Here is a 16,658-nt window from a genome sequence, read left to right as displayed (position 1 = left end):
ATCAAGCAGATTAAGAAGAGGGGAAAAAAATTCTCTCCAATGTTTCTGTTTTGCCCATATAAGTCAACATAGAATGAGTTTATAAATAGGAAGCAATAAAGCACTGCTCTTTTGAACAGTCTAATAATCCACATATAAAAATAAGGCATTTTTGCGTTGAAGTCCTGTCAAAAAAGAGAAGGGATAAATACTGATGTAAACTGAACTGTATTACAGAAAATATGGGGCATTATACTTTTTTTTTTCCACCAATGAAACATACAGAACCCAAGCCAATGATTTTTATGACTAACGGGGGACTTCAGGTAAAAAGATGAGCAAGGGCAGGCTGATTTTAGAACAGAATGCAAATATGGCCACCTTTCTTTCCTCTTTAAAATGCTCTCAGAGCTCTGGATAAACAAGGACATGTAGCATATTGACTAGATGGGTTGACTTTAGGTCTTATATTAAAGTCCATCACACGTACAACCTAGTGGGTGGGTTAGAAACAGAAATGTATTGTTTCACAGTTCTGGAGGCTAGAGGTCCCAGAAGGTGGCAGCAGAGCTGGTGGTTTCTGGGGATGTTGAGGCAGGGTCTCTCCCATGCCTGTGTCCTCGCTGCTGGTCGTTTACTGACAACGTTTGGCATTCCTCGGCTTGTAGCTTCTGCCTTCATGTTCACATGGCATTGTCCCGGTGTGCACACCTGTGCCCACTCTACTCCAGGAGAACCTCTTCTTGACAAATTGCCTCTGCAGTCACCCAATTTCCATACTGGGGGGTCAGGATTTCAACATGTGAATTTGGGGGGGATACATCTTGCCATTGACTGAATGCTCCTGCTCCACTCTGCCCCTGCCACAACCATCTGTTGAATCCCTAATCCCTAACGTGAATATTTGAGGTGGGGCCTTTAGGAGGTAATTACATTTAGATGAAGTCATGGGATGGGTGCCCTTATAAAGCAAGAAGGGACCAGAGTGCTTCCGCTCCACCCTGTGAGGCTACAGCAAGAAAGTGCACCTCTGCAAACCAGGAAGGGGGCTCTTCTCAGGAACTGAATTGGCTGGCACCTTGCTTTTGGACTTCCTAGACTTTAGAACTTTGAGAAACAAACGGTTGTTGTTTAAATCACTCAATCATGCATGGCATTTTTGTTATAGTAAATTGAACTAAGATGTTCCATCCATAACAAGCCCCAACTGCATGGACCCAAAATCTGGCCCTTCACTTAATATGGTGTTCTTTCAGGCACGCTACTTTGCCTCTCTCTGTAGCCTCATGGCTACTACCAAGGCCTACGGTCATGCAGGGGTAAAAGGAATTAGCAAAGGTTTTGAACAGTGTTTGGTATATGGTAGGAGTTTGTTGTCACTAGCCTTCCTCCTTAAGACAATGCGCACGTCCTTTATCACGGCCCCCTCGGCTTGGCTCTTGCGCACTCCTCCAGTCGCGTCTCCCCCTCTTTCTCCCTCAACCTAATTAACTGAAGCTGCACCCAGTTGCCTGCAGTTCCTTAAACACCTTCCATGGAGTTTTAGCCCTCACGCCCTTGCAGAAGTTGTTGTTTTTTGTTCCCTTGAAATGTTTTCCTCACGGCCTCGTTTCTAACTTTTCAGGTAAGATCAAAGCTTACCAATTCCATGAAGCTATCCATTCTCCCTGTCCCTAGGCAGGTAGGTCTGCTGTCTTGATGAAACCCTGGGTTAAATCCATTCCACCTGCCTCCACTCATCAAGGTCATTTTAAGACTTGCCTGACTTCCAGGCAGCAGCCTGCAAACAACAAGATGTTTGCCTGAGTTGTTTTCTAGGAACTTGGAGCCAGCTGTGCCCACTTTGAGCTGAGCCAGTGGAGACTTGGTAGGACCACCGGCCCTTCAACTGGGCATGCGGGGAGGACTGTTCAGCGACCTTATGACCCTGCAGGGGCGGTAGCTTAGTTATGCCTGCGCAGAACGACCACTACTGTACCTGTTCCCAGTCACCTTTCCCCACGCGCCCACCTCCCCACGCCTCAGCCACCCTGCTGCTTTATTCGTTATCCCATAAATACCCTGAGCCCCTTTCCTCTGGAGGGTGGATTCGAGGTTTGTTTTTCCATCTTCTCGCTTGGCTGCCTCGTGGACTTCGCAGTCGTAGCATTTTGGCTTCTTGTTTGTCCGGCAAAAAATGAGCCGGGTCAGTAACATTCACATCTACCACTCTCAGTTGTAATTACTGGTTTATTATCTTTCTCCCCTGTTCAATTGCTCCTGTTGGTGGTAAATTCTATGTCTTGTTTGTTGTATGGTCAGCTCTGAACACAGTGATGGCACATAGTATGTGATCATAAGTATATTTTAAGTACATGAAAGAAAAGCATATGTTGGATCATTTGCAATAGTATAATAATAATAATAATAATAATAATGATAAACACAATTTAACAAAGGGTAGCATCTTCTATTTAAGATTTACTCCTTGCCAGTCACTACGTGAGGTTTTTTATGTGTGGTATCTCATTTAGTTTCAATAATGATCTTATAAGGGATATGTTATTTATTTCTTTTTCTACTGGTGAGGAATCTGGTCTCACAGTTCTAGATTAGACAGGACTCTTGGTAGTGAATAGCAGAAAATTCATTTAAAGCCAACTCTAGCAAAAGGGGCATTTCTCATGAAATCCAGGTGCAGAAATGAACTCAGGCCTCTGGAATAGTCAGGGACATGAAGGAGAATTTTTTTCCCCTAACTTTTGTCTACACATCTTTCTGTGCATCAGCCTTGTTTGTTCTTTTCTCTGCTATAAATTGGTGTTTTCTGATACCAGACCATGGCAGGAAAGTCATGCATCACAATTCATGAGTTTATATCATTTCCATTCAAGAGACCCCAAATCTAGAATGCCTTAGTTCCATTTACTAGGGAAAAAAAATATGGTTGGCCTAGTTTGGGTTAGGCCAGTTCATTGCAACCAATGAATTGTTGCACTGGGGGAAAGAAGATAAAAGCAGAATCGTAAACAAAATTGTTGGAGAAGCCCTTAGCTGCAGAGAAGGGATAGTATCCAGGAAGTTACAAGGTACAGGAACCTGGTAGAAGTTAATCTGACAGGAGGTTGAATAACTCGCCCAAGGTCTTGCAGCAAATAAGTGGTAGAGCAATCATTCAGATTCACTGTAAAGCACTGCTTCCTTGGAGGACACATTTTAACCTCTATATCCTGGAAAAATGTGGTCTTAGTGAGAGGTCCTAGAGAATGACTGCAGAGTAGAAGTTCTAAGTCACAGAAAGATCCTTTTGGTCACCCCTGCCCTGGACTGTTAGGAGTCTTACTCTTCTTTAACATCTACAAATCACACAATCTCAAGGTTGAAAGGAATCTCACAAGTTATCTGATGTCTAACCATCTCTCCACCCAGCCAGATGAAGCATGGGTATTCTTTGTAACATTCTTGCCCAGTGATTCTGAAGGCCCCATGGAGGTTACATGATAGAATTAAGAACATTGACTCTGAGGCCAGAAGGCTGGGCTCAGTATCAACTCCACCACTAACGTACGGGTGCATGTCCTTGGGCAATGGGCTTAGCATTTGTGCCTTGATCTCCTAATCTGTAAAAGGAGGATAACACATAACAACTACATCGTTTATTTTCCCCCCAGCAATATTTATTGTGCACTTATCACGTGCAGGCCTTCTTACAAGTGTTTTCTATTTACCAGCACATTTATCATCATCATAATTCTATGAGGTTGGAAATATTATTTTCAGTTGAGGAAACTGAGGCAGAGGGATGTTAAATACCTCATCCTAGGTCATACAATTACTTAGTGGCAAGGCTGGGATTCAAACACACGCAGTCTGGCTTCAGAGCTTACACACTACCCACCATGTTATACCACCTCTTTGCTGCTCTTGGGAAGAGCAAGTGATAAAATATACATAAGGCACGTAGCACGGGCCCTGACACACCCTACATTCTTAGTAAATGTCGCTGCTGCTGCTGCTGCTGCTGCTGACTTTCCTCTCAGTTCCAGTCTCCTCACTACCAGCCACAAAGCCCAGGTGCCATCAACTCCTCAATTGCTGAATGTTCGTGGGCAGAGAGGGAAGCCCATTTCATGGCCTAGAAGAGGGGCCTTGCGTAGATGCAGGACTTTTCAAGACCCAATATCCCTACCCTGATTAGCATAAGGCTCCCTCTTTTGGGTGGGAAGTAAGAAAGTAGTTGAGAGAGGAACCGCTTCTTGATAAGTTCATTTTATAATAAAACTGGTATTTATTATATATTAGTATCACTGATACCTCTATCTATGAAATATTTATTAGATACAATTTGAAGGCACCAGGTTGAATTGTTCAGGATATTAGGATAAATCAGATTTGAATGCCTCTCGCACGATTACCAATACAAGAGGTAAAATATGCTCATAAATAATCATAAGACAGGAATGGGAAGATTAATATTGTTCAAATGTCTATACTACACAAACAATCTACAGATTCAGTGCATTCCCTATCAGAATCCCAAGGGCATTTTTCACAGATATTTATCTGAAATTTATATGGCACCACAAAACTCTTAATAGCCAAAGCAATCTTAAAAAAGAAGAACAAAGCCGAAAGCCTCCAGCTTCCTGATTTCCTGCTATATTACCAAGCTACAGTAATCAAAACAGCATGGTCTTGGCCTAGGCCAGACATGCCAATATCTAGATCAATGGAACAGAATACAGAACCCAGAAGTAAACTCATGCATAGATGGTCAATTAATGTATAACAAAAGAGCCAAGAATATATGATGGGAAAAAGGCAGAATCTTCAATAAATGGTGTTGGAAAAACAGGACCATTATCTTACATCATACACAAAAATCAACTCAAAATGGTTTCGATGTGAACATAAGACCTAAAGCCATAAGACTCTTAGAAGAAAACAGACAGTAAGCTCCTTGATGTTGGTGTTGGCAATGATTTTTTGAATTTAACATTAAAAGTAAAGGCAACAAAAGCAAAGATAAACAAGTGGGACCACATAGACTAAAAAGCTCTTCATGGCAAAGGAAATCAACAAAATGAAAAGGACACCTCCTGAATGAGAGAAAACATTTGCAAATCATCAATCTGAAAAGGGCTTACTATCCAATATATGTAAAGAGCTGACACAACTCAATAGCAAATGAAACCAACAATCTAATTAAAAATGGGCAGAGGATCCAAATAGGCATTTTTCCGAAGAAGATACACGTGACCAGGTACGTGAAAGGGTGCTTAGCCTCACTGATCATCAGGGAAATGCAAATCAAAACCACAATGAGGTGTCACCTCACACGTGTTAGGATGGCCATGATCAACAAGACAAGAAGTAACAGGTATAGGTGAGGATGTGGAGGAAAGGGAGCCCTTGCACACTGTTGGTGGGAATGTAAATTGGTGCCGCCATGATGGAAAACAGCACAGAGTTTCCTCAAAAAATTAAAACAGAACCAAAATATATTCCAGTAATTCCACTTCTAGGTGTTTATCTGAAGAAAACAAAAACCCTAACTTGAAAAGATATGCACATCCCCAGGTTCACTGTAGCATTATCTGTAATAGCCAAGACATGGAAACAATCTAAGTGTCCGTTGGTGGATAGATAAATAAAATGTGATCTGTCTGTCTATCTATCTATCTATCTACCTACCTATCTAGATGTAAGAATGTTTTTCAGCCCCATATGAAAGAAGGGAATCTTGTCATCTTTGACAAAATAGACGGACTTAAAGGACATTATGCTAAGTGAAAAAAAGTCAAATAGAGAAAAATACTGTAGTATCTCACTTATCTATGGAATCTGGAAAAGAAAAAAAGCCAACAAGCAAGAAAACAAAGCAAACCAAAGGGAAGGGACTGCCAATGGACGTGGGGTGGCTTTTTGGGGTGATGAAAATTTTCCAAAACTAGATAGTGGTGATGGTTGCACAACTATGAATATAAAAAAACCCCACTGAATTATACATCCTAAAAGAGTACACTTATTATGAATGTGAAATTGTATGAATTGTGAATTATATCTCAATAAAGCTACTATTTTAAAAATTAAAAAAAAAATTGAAGCCACCGTATGTTCCAACAATTCCACTTTAGGGTATTTACTTGAGGAAAAAGAAAATGCTAATTTGAAAAGATCTGCACCCCCATGTTCATTGCAGCCTTATGTGAAATAGCAAGACACAGAAACCACCTCAATGTCCACTGATGGACATGTGTGGCGATGGACAGTCACTGAACTTATTGTGGTAGCCATTGCACCGTACATGCATATATCAAGCCATTATGTTGTATACCTGAAACTAATATAATGTTATATGTAAAAATATAATACAGGATATAAAGAAAAAGTAACAAGAAGTAAATACGAAAATTTGAAGAAAAGAGAAATTACTTCAGAATGGCGGGATGAGGGAAGATCTCACTGGAAGAGTTAGCACATGAGTTGGGCCTTTTAAAGAGAGATAGTGATCTGACGTGGGTGAAGGCAAGAGACAGTACACTATGCAGAGGGAATAACGTAAGGAGAGATTAAAAAAAAAAAAAAAAAGACATCATAAGATGTGGCCAAGGAATGGTATCCAGTTTCATTTGGCGAATGCTGGAAGACAGAATTGGAAAGGTAGGTTCAAGCCAGATTGTAAAAGACTTTGAGTATGAGGTTAAGACTCATACGTTATTTTGGATTATGACAGAGGAGGTGTGTGCTGGTTTACAGAATGAATGAAATTACTCCACCAGCAGTGTTAGTGAAGAGGGTCCAAGTAAAGCTGTGGTAAGAGACAACACCTCATCTCAGCAGCCTAAGAAAATGAAAGTTTATTTTCATTCATGCAAGTTCTTCTGTGAACGGGGGCAGTCCTCCAGAACAATTACCTCTCATGTGTTGCTTATCTCAGCAACCAGGCCTCTGTGGACCCAATGGTACCTCCATTTCGACACCTGCTTCCACGATGCCTGTTGCAAGAAGAAAGTTCTGAGAGGTTACCCACCTGGAACGATACTCTGCTCTAGAAGCCACACGTGCACTGTTTCTGCACACGGTCCATGGCCACACGGGTGACACGGCCCTTCCTGATACAAATGGGGACTGGGGAGCCTGGTCTCTCTGTGCCTGGAAAAGGGGAAGACATGGAGACTCCTGAGCCTGGGGAATGTCTCCCACACTCACACTTGCAGAAAATCACTGTGACTCAGAACAAGATTGCATTTACAAACAACACAGAGATATGTACAATTTCTAATATACTATTAACAGAAATTTTGCCATCTGTTGCATTTACCACTTTCAAATGAAGGGAATGTTGTTTACGGTTTATCCACCCACAACACAAAATGAAAGGAAGATATCTACTTATGTCCGTAATCTGCCTGTTGTCATCTCTAGCATGGCATAAACCGATGTACGTTGTGGGTGACACAGGCTTGGCCGACATACAGCGGACACCTCGTTTGGCTTCAGCTGCAAGCTGCAGTCTAACCACTATGGACCACAGCTTCCAAAGGATGCATCCTTGTCAGAAAGTGATGAGAGAAAGCCACACTTAAGAAAGGAAGAACACTGACATAATGTGTATACATATGGTCACCTGTATGTGATCTTAACATATTCTATGGTCTCAAAATATCTTCCTTTTATGGAGAATGGGGTTTAGAACTAGTATGGCTTATTCAAAAGTGCCTGAGCTTTGGAGCCAGAGAGCAATAAACTAGAATCCTAACTTCATGAACTAACTGCTCTGTGACTTTGAGCCTCAGTTTCTCATGTTTAAAGTGACATCGATAACAACAGAGTTGTCAAAAGTATTAAGGACCACAGCTAAATTTAATTAAGAGCCTGGTATGTGTCAAGCATTTTACACATGATGTTCTATCACATGGTAGTTTTCCTCTGTCCTCTATCCATCTCTTTCTCTTCCTCACCAACAGACGTAAGGTCATTGATTCAGTTCTTATGCGGTTGGCGGGAGAAGTTCTAGCTTGAGTCTAAACTGGGCTTTAATGTATCTGATGCACTGAGTGGATGAGTAAGGCCTCAGGTAGTGGGTTTGCATGCGGGACTGTTCCACAAGTGGAAAGGAGTTGCTGAAGGAAAATAATAAAGTGGTTTCATGTGAGTGTCTAGGGATGGGCCTGAAATAGGATGGACATACAGCGTTTGAGATTTCGGTATCCCACCCACATACCCAAGTCTGTGCACAGCTAGAAGTAGGTGGTAAAGGAGATGATGTGGGGAGACTCTGAGACACAGAGACAGAAGCAGCACCTGTTTGGTAAGCAGGTGACAAAGTGTACTACAAAAGAGAAAAGAGGGATATTTTCCTTCACTTTGGCACGAACACCACGAGAATCAGAGTGTGGCTCTGCTAGTGTCTCCTGAGGGTGTGATGCTCTGAGTGCACTGGACCACAGCATCCTTGGGAGGTAGTCAGCATCCTCCTGGTGGGCACCCTCACCGGTGACTGCAGCAAGGCTGTGCTACCCTCAAGTGGCTTCCTCCCAGTTACCATATCCTCAAGGGAGAAGAAGGAAATCAACAGAAGAACGGTGTTGGTAAGGAGTAGAATACCCGCTGGGACCCTTTGAAATCTGTGGGACACTGTGTCTTTCGTAACAGATCCACAGCTTCTAACCCAAGGTCTGACACAAAGGAGCTCAGACAACTCTTTATCCAAGAAGGAAAGAAGGAATGAAAGATTGTCCCAGTCCTCACGTGAACGCTGTGTTTCTCTGTGGGGATGGCATCGGCATTCTGGATGGAAGGCTCTTCATTGTGCACAACTACTTAGGACATTGAAGGGCATTAAGCAAGCCTCCCCCCTCAGCACCGGATTCCAGGAGCGTGCGGCAGTCAAAACACACGCCGTCCCCATCTCAGATGCTTACTGTGGGGACGCGACTCCCTCAGGGTGAAAATCACTGCTCTCATGGGACTCAACATAACCATGCAGGCTTAGAACCAACATTTCTGTGGGAAGCCACAGAGCCTCTGTAGAGCGGGACCTTTCGTCCTCTGTATGCTCAGAACACTGTGACCGGGATTTTCTCTTGCTTCCTTTGCTTGGTGCCCTAGAATCTCCTGGAAGGGATCTCCACTTGACATTCCAGTGTGCTTGTCCAGGGCGAGGAATCTGCCAAGGTCAGCCCAGTGCTCTCCCAAGGAACCAAGCCTGGCTCCTCAACACCACCACCTCCTTGGTCTCTCATCAGACGTCTAGAAGCTTCTCTCTACTGCATTCCAACTGGTAGAGATTTTGGAAAGAAGAATCAAATGGGAGTAAAAATATCAGCTTTGTGAATGCTCTGGTAGTAAAGATAGTAAAGATCAGGAAGATCAGGGCTTTTGGCAAAAACAGATTTGGGACTTTCACTGCCGCATGGATCACAATCCATAGTCCAAGCCTTGTAGATTCTGGCCGGAATGTTGTATGTACGTGTGTAAGGGGGAGGAGTTATTTGGATGGGGAGGGTGAGGTGAGTGAGGCAGGAGAGAAAGATGCCTATGAGGAACCTATGTTTGTGCCTTATAACTTAAAAAAATCTATGCCCTAAAACTCCAGCAGCAAAACTGGCAGTTCTACTATGCACCGCTAGGTGGCAGTAAAACAGAAATGTCTGCAAAGAAAGCAGAAATCCCTTCAGAATTACAGTAAGTTTTATAGACCAAGACAACTGCAGTTGTAAAACATTATGGTGTATCAATTGGCATATTTGCTGATCAAATCTTTACAAGGTTCGAATAGCTCATAAATACTGGGTTCTCTAGTTTGGCCTATTCATGCTTCATGCTTCTGTTTAAGACATTTTGGAGGCTGGAAATCCAGCAAATGGTTGAAATATCAAAGCAATATGCCACTGACAATTTGTTTTCCTGTGATTGAGGGAAAATATATATGCCTCGATTAGAAGCACCACCCAAACAAGCAGATTCTTCTACGTTCAAGGATGAGCTCATTTTTCATGCAAAGCTCAGCCCAGGCTGGAGTGAACTAACAGCTAGATCGTTTTGCTACGTGATTTTTACAAGTGAGTTCCAATTCCCTCATCATCCCCGAAAGAGCCTTATTATGCAGGGATGTCTTCATTTTTTTTTTTTAATAAATGGTAACCAGCTGATGATAAAATCAGGCATAAATGCGTAAAATCATAGGGCAAGGGGTGACATCAAAATACCCTTTTTCACTAAAGTGTTGGTCTCACGTGAGTGGTTGAAGAGAAGAGTGAATTGGTTTATGACTGTCAACATTTGACAATGGGGAAACTGAGGCTTACGTGTCAAGCGCCTTGCCCAAAGATATATGACTGGTGAGAGATTTAACCAGCCTGTGAAACCAGGTTCCCCCCATAAGGCATTGGATGGGCCGTGAAACTGGTTACCTTTAGAGACCAGTTCAAAGAATTTTGGGGTACCAAAGCAAGTTGAGCAGCTAAGCTTGTCTCTGTTTTTGCAGATGTGCATACCAACCCTTTGGGAGAAGAGGGTGAAAGGTAGACCTTCATCATGTGTTGACTGCTCATTTTATTTTATTAGATTGTCTTTGGCCAATCAGTTCCCATAGATTCTGCCTTTGGAAGCACCTCTTGGGTCCCGCCTCAAAGCTAATGCATACGTGCCCTTTGCTCTGTCTAGAATCTTCTGCCTCTGTTTTCACCTGGATAAATTCTACTAAGGATGAATTTGGTGGCCATTGGATGTGTTCCCCAGATACTCTCCCCAGGTGTTGTCTCTGGGGAGGAACAGCTCTTTTTCATCATTGCCTGAACTTCCATTAGACGCAGGGTAGAGACCACATCTGTTTTGCTGGTCATTAGACGCATGGAACTGCTCGGCACATAGGCGGTCCTTGGACAATTACTACGTGAAAGAATAGAGTGATCCTAACCCTGGCTTTTGTACGATGATATTCTTTTTGAAGATGGAATATTTATTAGAGAATTCAAAATAATACAGAGTATAAAAGGTTTAATGCATGTTGCATATTAAATGTATTTATAAGTATTTTAAATAACTGAAAGCTTTAATTTTACCACAGTAGTTCTATATACATTTAACTATATCTATAATATCTATGTGCCTATGTATATATCTATTTATCTATCAAAGATATATAGACTTAATTGTTTGTTTTGCTCTAGGGAAAGAAGAACTAATAATTATTGATCCCTGCTACGTAGCAGGCAGTGTGTTAGGTCTTTGTACACATCGATGCTGTTTAATCTTCAAATATAAGCAGTTTGAGTGATGAAGTTAGATCTCAGATAGTTATATAGCTAATCATGCACTCAGAATGTAGGAAGGCTGGATTCACACCCAGATCTACCTTCCTCAGAAGTTCATGATATTTCCACTCTCCAGAAGCTAATGGTGCTTAGGGAGCAGGTATCATTTTCCTAACCTCAGACAGCTAGTCAGTGGCAGAGCTGAGAGGTAGAATGTGGGACACCTGACCTTTACCCAGATGAAGACTCTCCTTTCTGCATTAAACTTTCTACTCTGCTAATGGGAAAAGAAGGTAAGAACTCATTTTCATGCAGCTGGAGTGATCTGGCAGATTTCAAGATTTCATGAGACCCAGACTTTCCATCGGTTCTGTTTACACTGAGAAATGCATTCATTTGGCAACTGTCTGGGACCCTTGTGAACAGCTGTTAACTTGTGGTGTTAGCTAGTTCACAGATTCCTTGGTCCTCCTGACTCCAGCTTCTGCAGAAGTTCAGGACTGGGAGACACAGATTTTGTAATCCATTTGTTTGTACATAAAAAATGCATTTTCCAGCCCTCCCATTCCTTAGTCTCTTCCTAAGCTGTCTTGCTGTGCATTTGTCCAGAAATTTTGCCATTTTAAATTTGGAGACAATAATTCAAGTCAGAGAAAGCTAAGCACCAGAATTCATGAAAAAATATATTAGAAACAGTTTTTAAATGGGAATGGCTGTATTTGCTCTATCACAAGCAGAGCATTAAAAAAAATCAATAATAAGAACAACAACTAATGGTGATAATGTCTTCCCTGACTCACAGGGATATTTAAGAGCAAAATGATGTAATTGATGGGAAACACTCTGAAAAATAAAAGCACCATGCAGCACAAGACATTATGATTCTTATACGATTGTCCTTAAGCCCAGCTAAGAGTGTCCCTTGTCTCCCTCAGGACCAGATGTCACCACTGATAAATCATTTGTGTAATTCCCAGGGTGCAGAGGACGTCTGCAGGGCTCCAGGCTCTCGTACTTGTTGTTATGATCTCTCCACTGGGGTGTTCAGCGGATGTGGCCAAGGGCAAGTCACAGGCTCTCTGAGCCTTTGTTCCCACGTCTCTGAGACGGGGATTAGCGTTAGGAATGGCCACCTCCTACAGAGCAATTCTGTGTGCAAGGTACAACGCATCTGGGGTTTATTATTTCATTTAATGCTTACAGAGGAAGTGGCTTATTTTAAAGATGAGGAGAATGAAGCACAGAGCAGCGAAGTGTGTAGGGCTAGGTCACACAGCTGGAGGACTGTGGCGTGTCTGTAGGAGCCCACAGATCTTGAGTAAGTACACTGTGTGCAGTGGGTGGTGCAGATTTGACTCTCCAACGTGCTTTTCTCTACTCGCTCTTCTTCTCTGGAGAACTCCCCTCCCCCAGAACATAGTCCGTGGTATTCTGTTAGGACTGCTAACCCCAAGTGTTCTTCCCAGTGTGACCAGACCTCGCCAGTCAACACTTCTCTGTCCTGTACGTTTGCCATTCACCTACTGAAGGACATCTTGGTTGCTCCCAGTTTTGGGCAATTATGAATATAAAGCTTCTATAAACACCTGTGTGCTGGTTTTGTGTGGACAAAAGATTTTGACAAATGCAATTTTAAAGCTAATTAGAATTAGATTTTTGTTATTTGCAATGAAAAAATTTCTGACTAATATAATAGGTAATAAGGTATGTTTATATACATTTTCCTCCTCGATGCTTACAGCCCTGTGCCCAGCATTCTTGTGAATGGCTTTTTCTAATAGAAATAAAAAAGAGCTAGAAAAACTAGTGACACACTTCATATGTATACTCAGTGGGTGTGCCTCCAAAGACCTTGCTTTTTCCACACTGCCCTGCTAGACACGGGAGGTGGAACCAGGCATGCTAATGAGCTTTGACTTTACTGTAAGACAAAGGCAGATAATCAATCAAATTAGGTTACTCTCTTATTCCTCCTGATTATCAAAAAAGTTAACAAATACTTTCTAGTTATTAAGCATGTACATATAATGGCCCCAAACTCATTTTAATATTGTCAACTGACTATACTTCAATAAAAATAAATAAAAATTATTAAGAACTAAAATAATATCTTGTTTTAAACACATTTTACACCTTCATGCCTTCTTGACAACAGAACTCTAACCATGATCGCAGTTTCTACCTGATGATCTGGGTCATAATTTCCCCTGTCACAACAGACAACACACTTTTTCATGTTGCTAATGTAACTGTTTAACTTTCCAATTAGATGGAAAGGTCCATGAGGGTAGGCAGCGTGCTTTCGTCATCATCATCCCAGTTCTTAGCCCAGTACCTGGCATCTGCTGTTAACTAAAGGCCTGACTAATGAATGTATGTGTAAGTGGGCTCGATGGATTGTAAAATGAAGCTGAATAATTGTAATGCAATTAAATCACCAGTGTTTTAGAGGCAACCAAAATACGCAAGGTTGGCCTTTTGTTTAGCCCAGTATCACTAAGGTTTTCGTTTGTCTGCTTTTTCCTTTCTCATATTCTTCCCTCTTTTTCATTAATATTTTGCTGCTCATAAGAGCCTATGACTGTGGGCGTTATATATGCAGTATGTAGAAAAGAAAGACTGGTCTCTAGTATCTGATAGATCCTGGCCCTGTCCCTTAACATTTGTGTGGCTTTGAACACATCCCTTAAAATCTCTGACCTTCACTCTCTAATGCAAAATGGGAATCCAATAAGCTACCCCAAAAATGTGTGATGAGGAATAATTGCAATAAGGCCATCAAATCACCCAGTAGGTGAACCACAGACATGATTTATTGAGATTTCCAAAAGAGTAGGACACTTAATGCCAGTGTGTTAAAACGAGGCAACGCAAAGCTTGAGCGCTGCCTGGATGGAGGAAGTGCAGGGGGAGTGAAGACATCACTCAGAAGGTTTCCACTGTGATCGTGACACTGCAGGTGCCAGATCAGCCTGAGGCCAAGGCCAGGTTGTGAATAAGGATGTTTCTGAGTGATGGAAGGAACGCATTTGCTTCCAGAGCAAAGGACTATTTTCTTCATTGAGTCAGTGTACATGAGTCACACCGTTTTAGAGCCCCACTGCGTTCACCTGTGTGTGCAAATCTGCAAACACTTCCAAGGACCCAGCTCCAGGCAGCTTTGTGTGACCTCAAGTGGCTGTGTCATCGCTTTTCCTTTCCTGAGCGACACCTTCTCTGTTCATCCAAGATAAAGGACAATAAATATTAGGAAAACAGTTTGGGAAGTCAGAGATCCTTAGAGCTTGCTCTTATTTAGCCTTTTCAAATATCTATCTGAACAGATAACTCCTGACTCTTGTGTCAGCAGGAGAGGGTGGCAGTTGAGAATATGGTCTGGAGGAAGTCACATCGACGGGATTCACATCCTTGCTTCTGCCTTTATTAGTTTTGGAACTCGGCACAGGTATCTAACCTCTATAAGCCTCATTATACTCATCCATATAATGTGTATAAAATACCTCCTTGGCATGACTAAAAAAAAAGCCCAGAGCTTAGTACTTAGCAGTTAACTGACTGCTGGAGTTGCACGGGTTTTTGTACAAGTTACTCTGTGAATCTCAGAGCCAGCAGGAGATAGGTCGCCCAGGGTGGAACATCGCTGGCTGTTCCACAGTGTCAGCCTCTCCCTCCCTCTCTCCTCTCCTTTCTTTCCATCTTCCAGTCCTTTGTATATTTCTTTCTTACTTTCTGTTGTTGCCAGCCATCTCTTGACCGTCTACCATGGGCCTACAGATGAGCAATCAAAACTTCTTTACAGAGTGCTTCCATGGGCATTCACTTTGCTTTTACATTATTTCTCATTTTACAAAGTACATTTATATACATGTGTCCTGTTTTATTTCAACATATTTTATACACCTATAATGGGTAGTCAGAAAAATGCACAAATCACAAGTGATCAACAATATTTGCAAAGTCCATGTGCCTATGTAATCAGCACTGAGATGAACAGAGGACGTTTCCCGTACCCCCAAATCTTCCCATGTCTCTTCCTAACCAAAAGTAACTACTCTTCTGACTTCTGTCATCTTAGATTAGTTTTGCCTGTTTTTGAACTTTAATAAATGGAATTATATACAAAGATATATATAAATACATACATACATGTAATGGAATTATATACATATATGTAAACATAGGCAAAATTATATACATAGATGTAAATCTTTTCTGTACGGTTTATTCCTCTCCATTAGTGTATGAGATTCACCCATGTTGCATATAGCAATAGTTCTTTCTTGTTGCTGTGTAGTATTTTTTTAAAATTCATTCTACTTTTTGTGGACATTTGGGTTGTTTCCAGTTTGGGGATGGTATGAATCCTTGCGGTTTGTCTTTTGATATACAGGTAACATAGACACACACTTCTGCCGGTCGTATGCTTAGGCGCTGAATGCCAGGTTGTAGACTATTCATCTTTAGCTTGGTTAGGTCCTGCTTAAAGGTTTCCCAGACTAGTTCAAACAATTCATTCCCACACCAGCAGAAAACGATTCTAACAGCGCCATATACTCACCACCAATTGGTATTGTCAGAATTTTTGTTTATGCCCTTTCTGTTGGAAGTGTGGTGGTATTATTTTTATTTCAATTTGCATTTCTCTAATGCCTAATGAAGTCTAGTGCCTTTTCATGCGTATTGACTGTTTGGAATATATTCTTTTGTGAAATGCCTATTTAGATTTTCTATCTTTTTCTTCGTAATTTGCATTTTTTTTAAAATTCTGGATGTAGATTCTTTGCTTTATATATACGCCAGATATATTCTCCTGCTTTGTGGTTTAATTTTTCACTCTCTAAAAATTGTCTTTTGGCATATAAAATTTCTTAATTTTTATATATTTATTTATAATTTTATGCAATTTTATAATTGTATAGTGTATTAAAAAGTCCGATTTATAATATTTATGTTGATTTTTGAGTTCTGTTTAGTAAATCTTTGCTTACTCTCAGGTCATAAAGATATTTTCTTTTCTTCTTTTCTAGAAGATTTAATGTTCTACTTTTCACATGTAGACATCCATTTCATGGGGAATTAATTTTTTTGTTGTTGTTTTAGGAAGGGATGAAGGTTCCTTTTTTCCGTAATAATTTTCAGTTGATCTAGTACCATTTCTTGCAAAGTCCATTATCTCCTGACTGCACTGCAGAGAATTATCTGTCCAAATCCAGTGACCAGATATGGGTAGGTTTATTTCTGAACACTCTCTTGTCTTCTGCTGATGTATGTCTTAATCAATGTATGTTTAAACAAATCTTGATATTTGGTAGGCTGATCTTGCAGTATTGCCTTTTTCAAGATTGTCTTGGCTATTCTTAGCGTCTTGCATTTCCACATAAAATTTAGAATCAATTGGTCATTTTTTACAATATCAACTAGTTCTGCTTCAGATGTTGA

The sequence above is a fragment of the Camelus dromedarius genome, chromosome 14, assembly GCF_036321535.1.
Source record: "Camelus dromedarius isolate mCamDro1 chromosome 14, mCamDro1.pat, whole genome shotgun sequence".
Classification (NCBI taxonomy): domain Eukaryota; kingdom Metazoa; phylum Chordata; class Mammalia; order Artiodactyla; family Camelidae; genus Camelus; species Camelus dromedarius.
The sequence above is the reverse complement of the archived record's forward strand: the minus strand, read 5'-3'. Positions refer to the sequence as shown.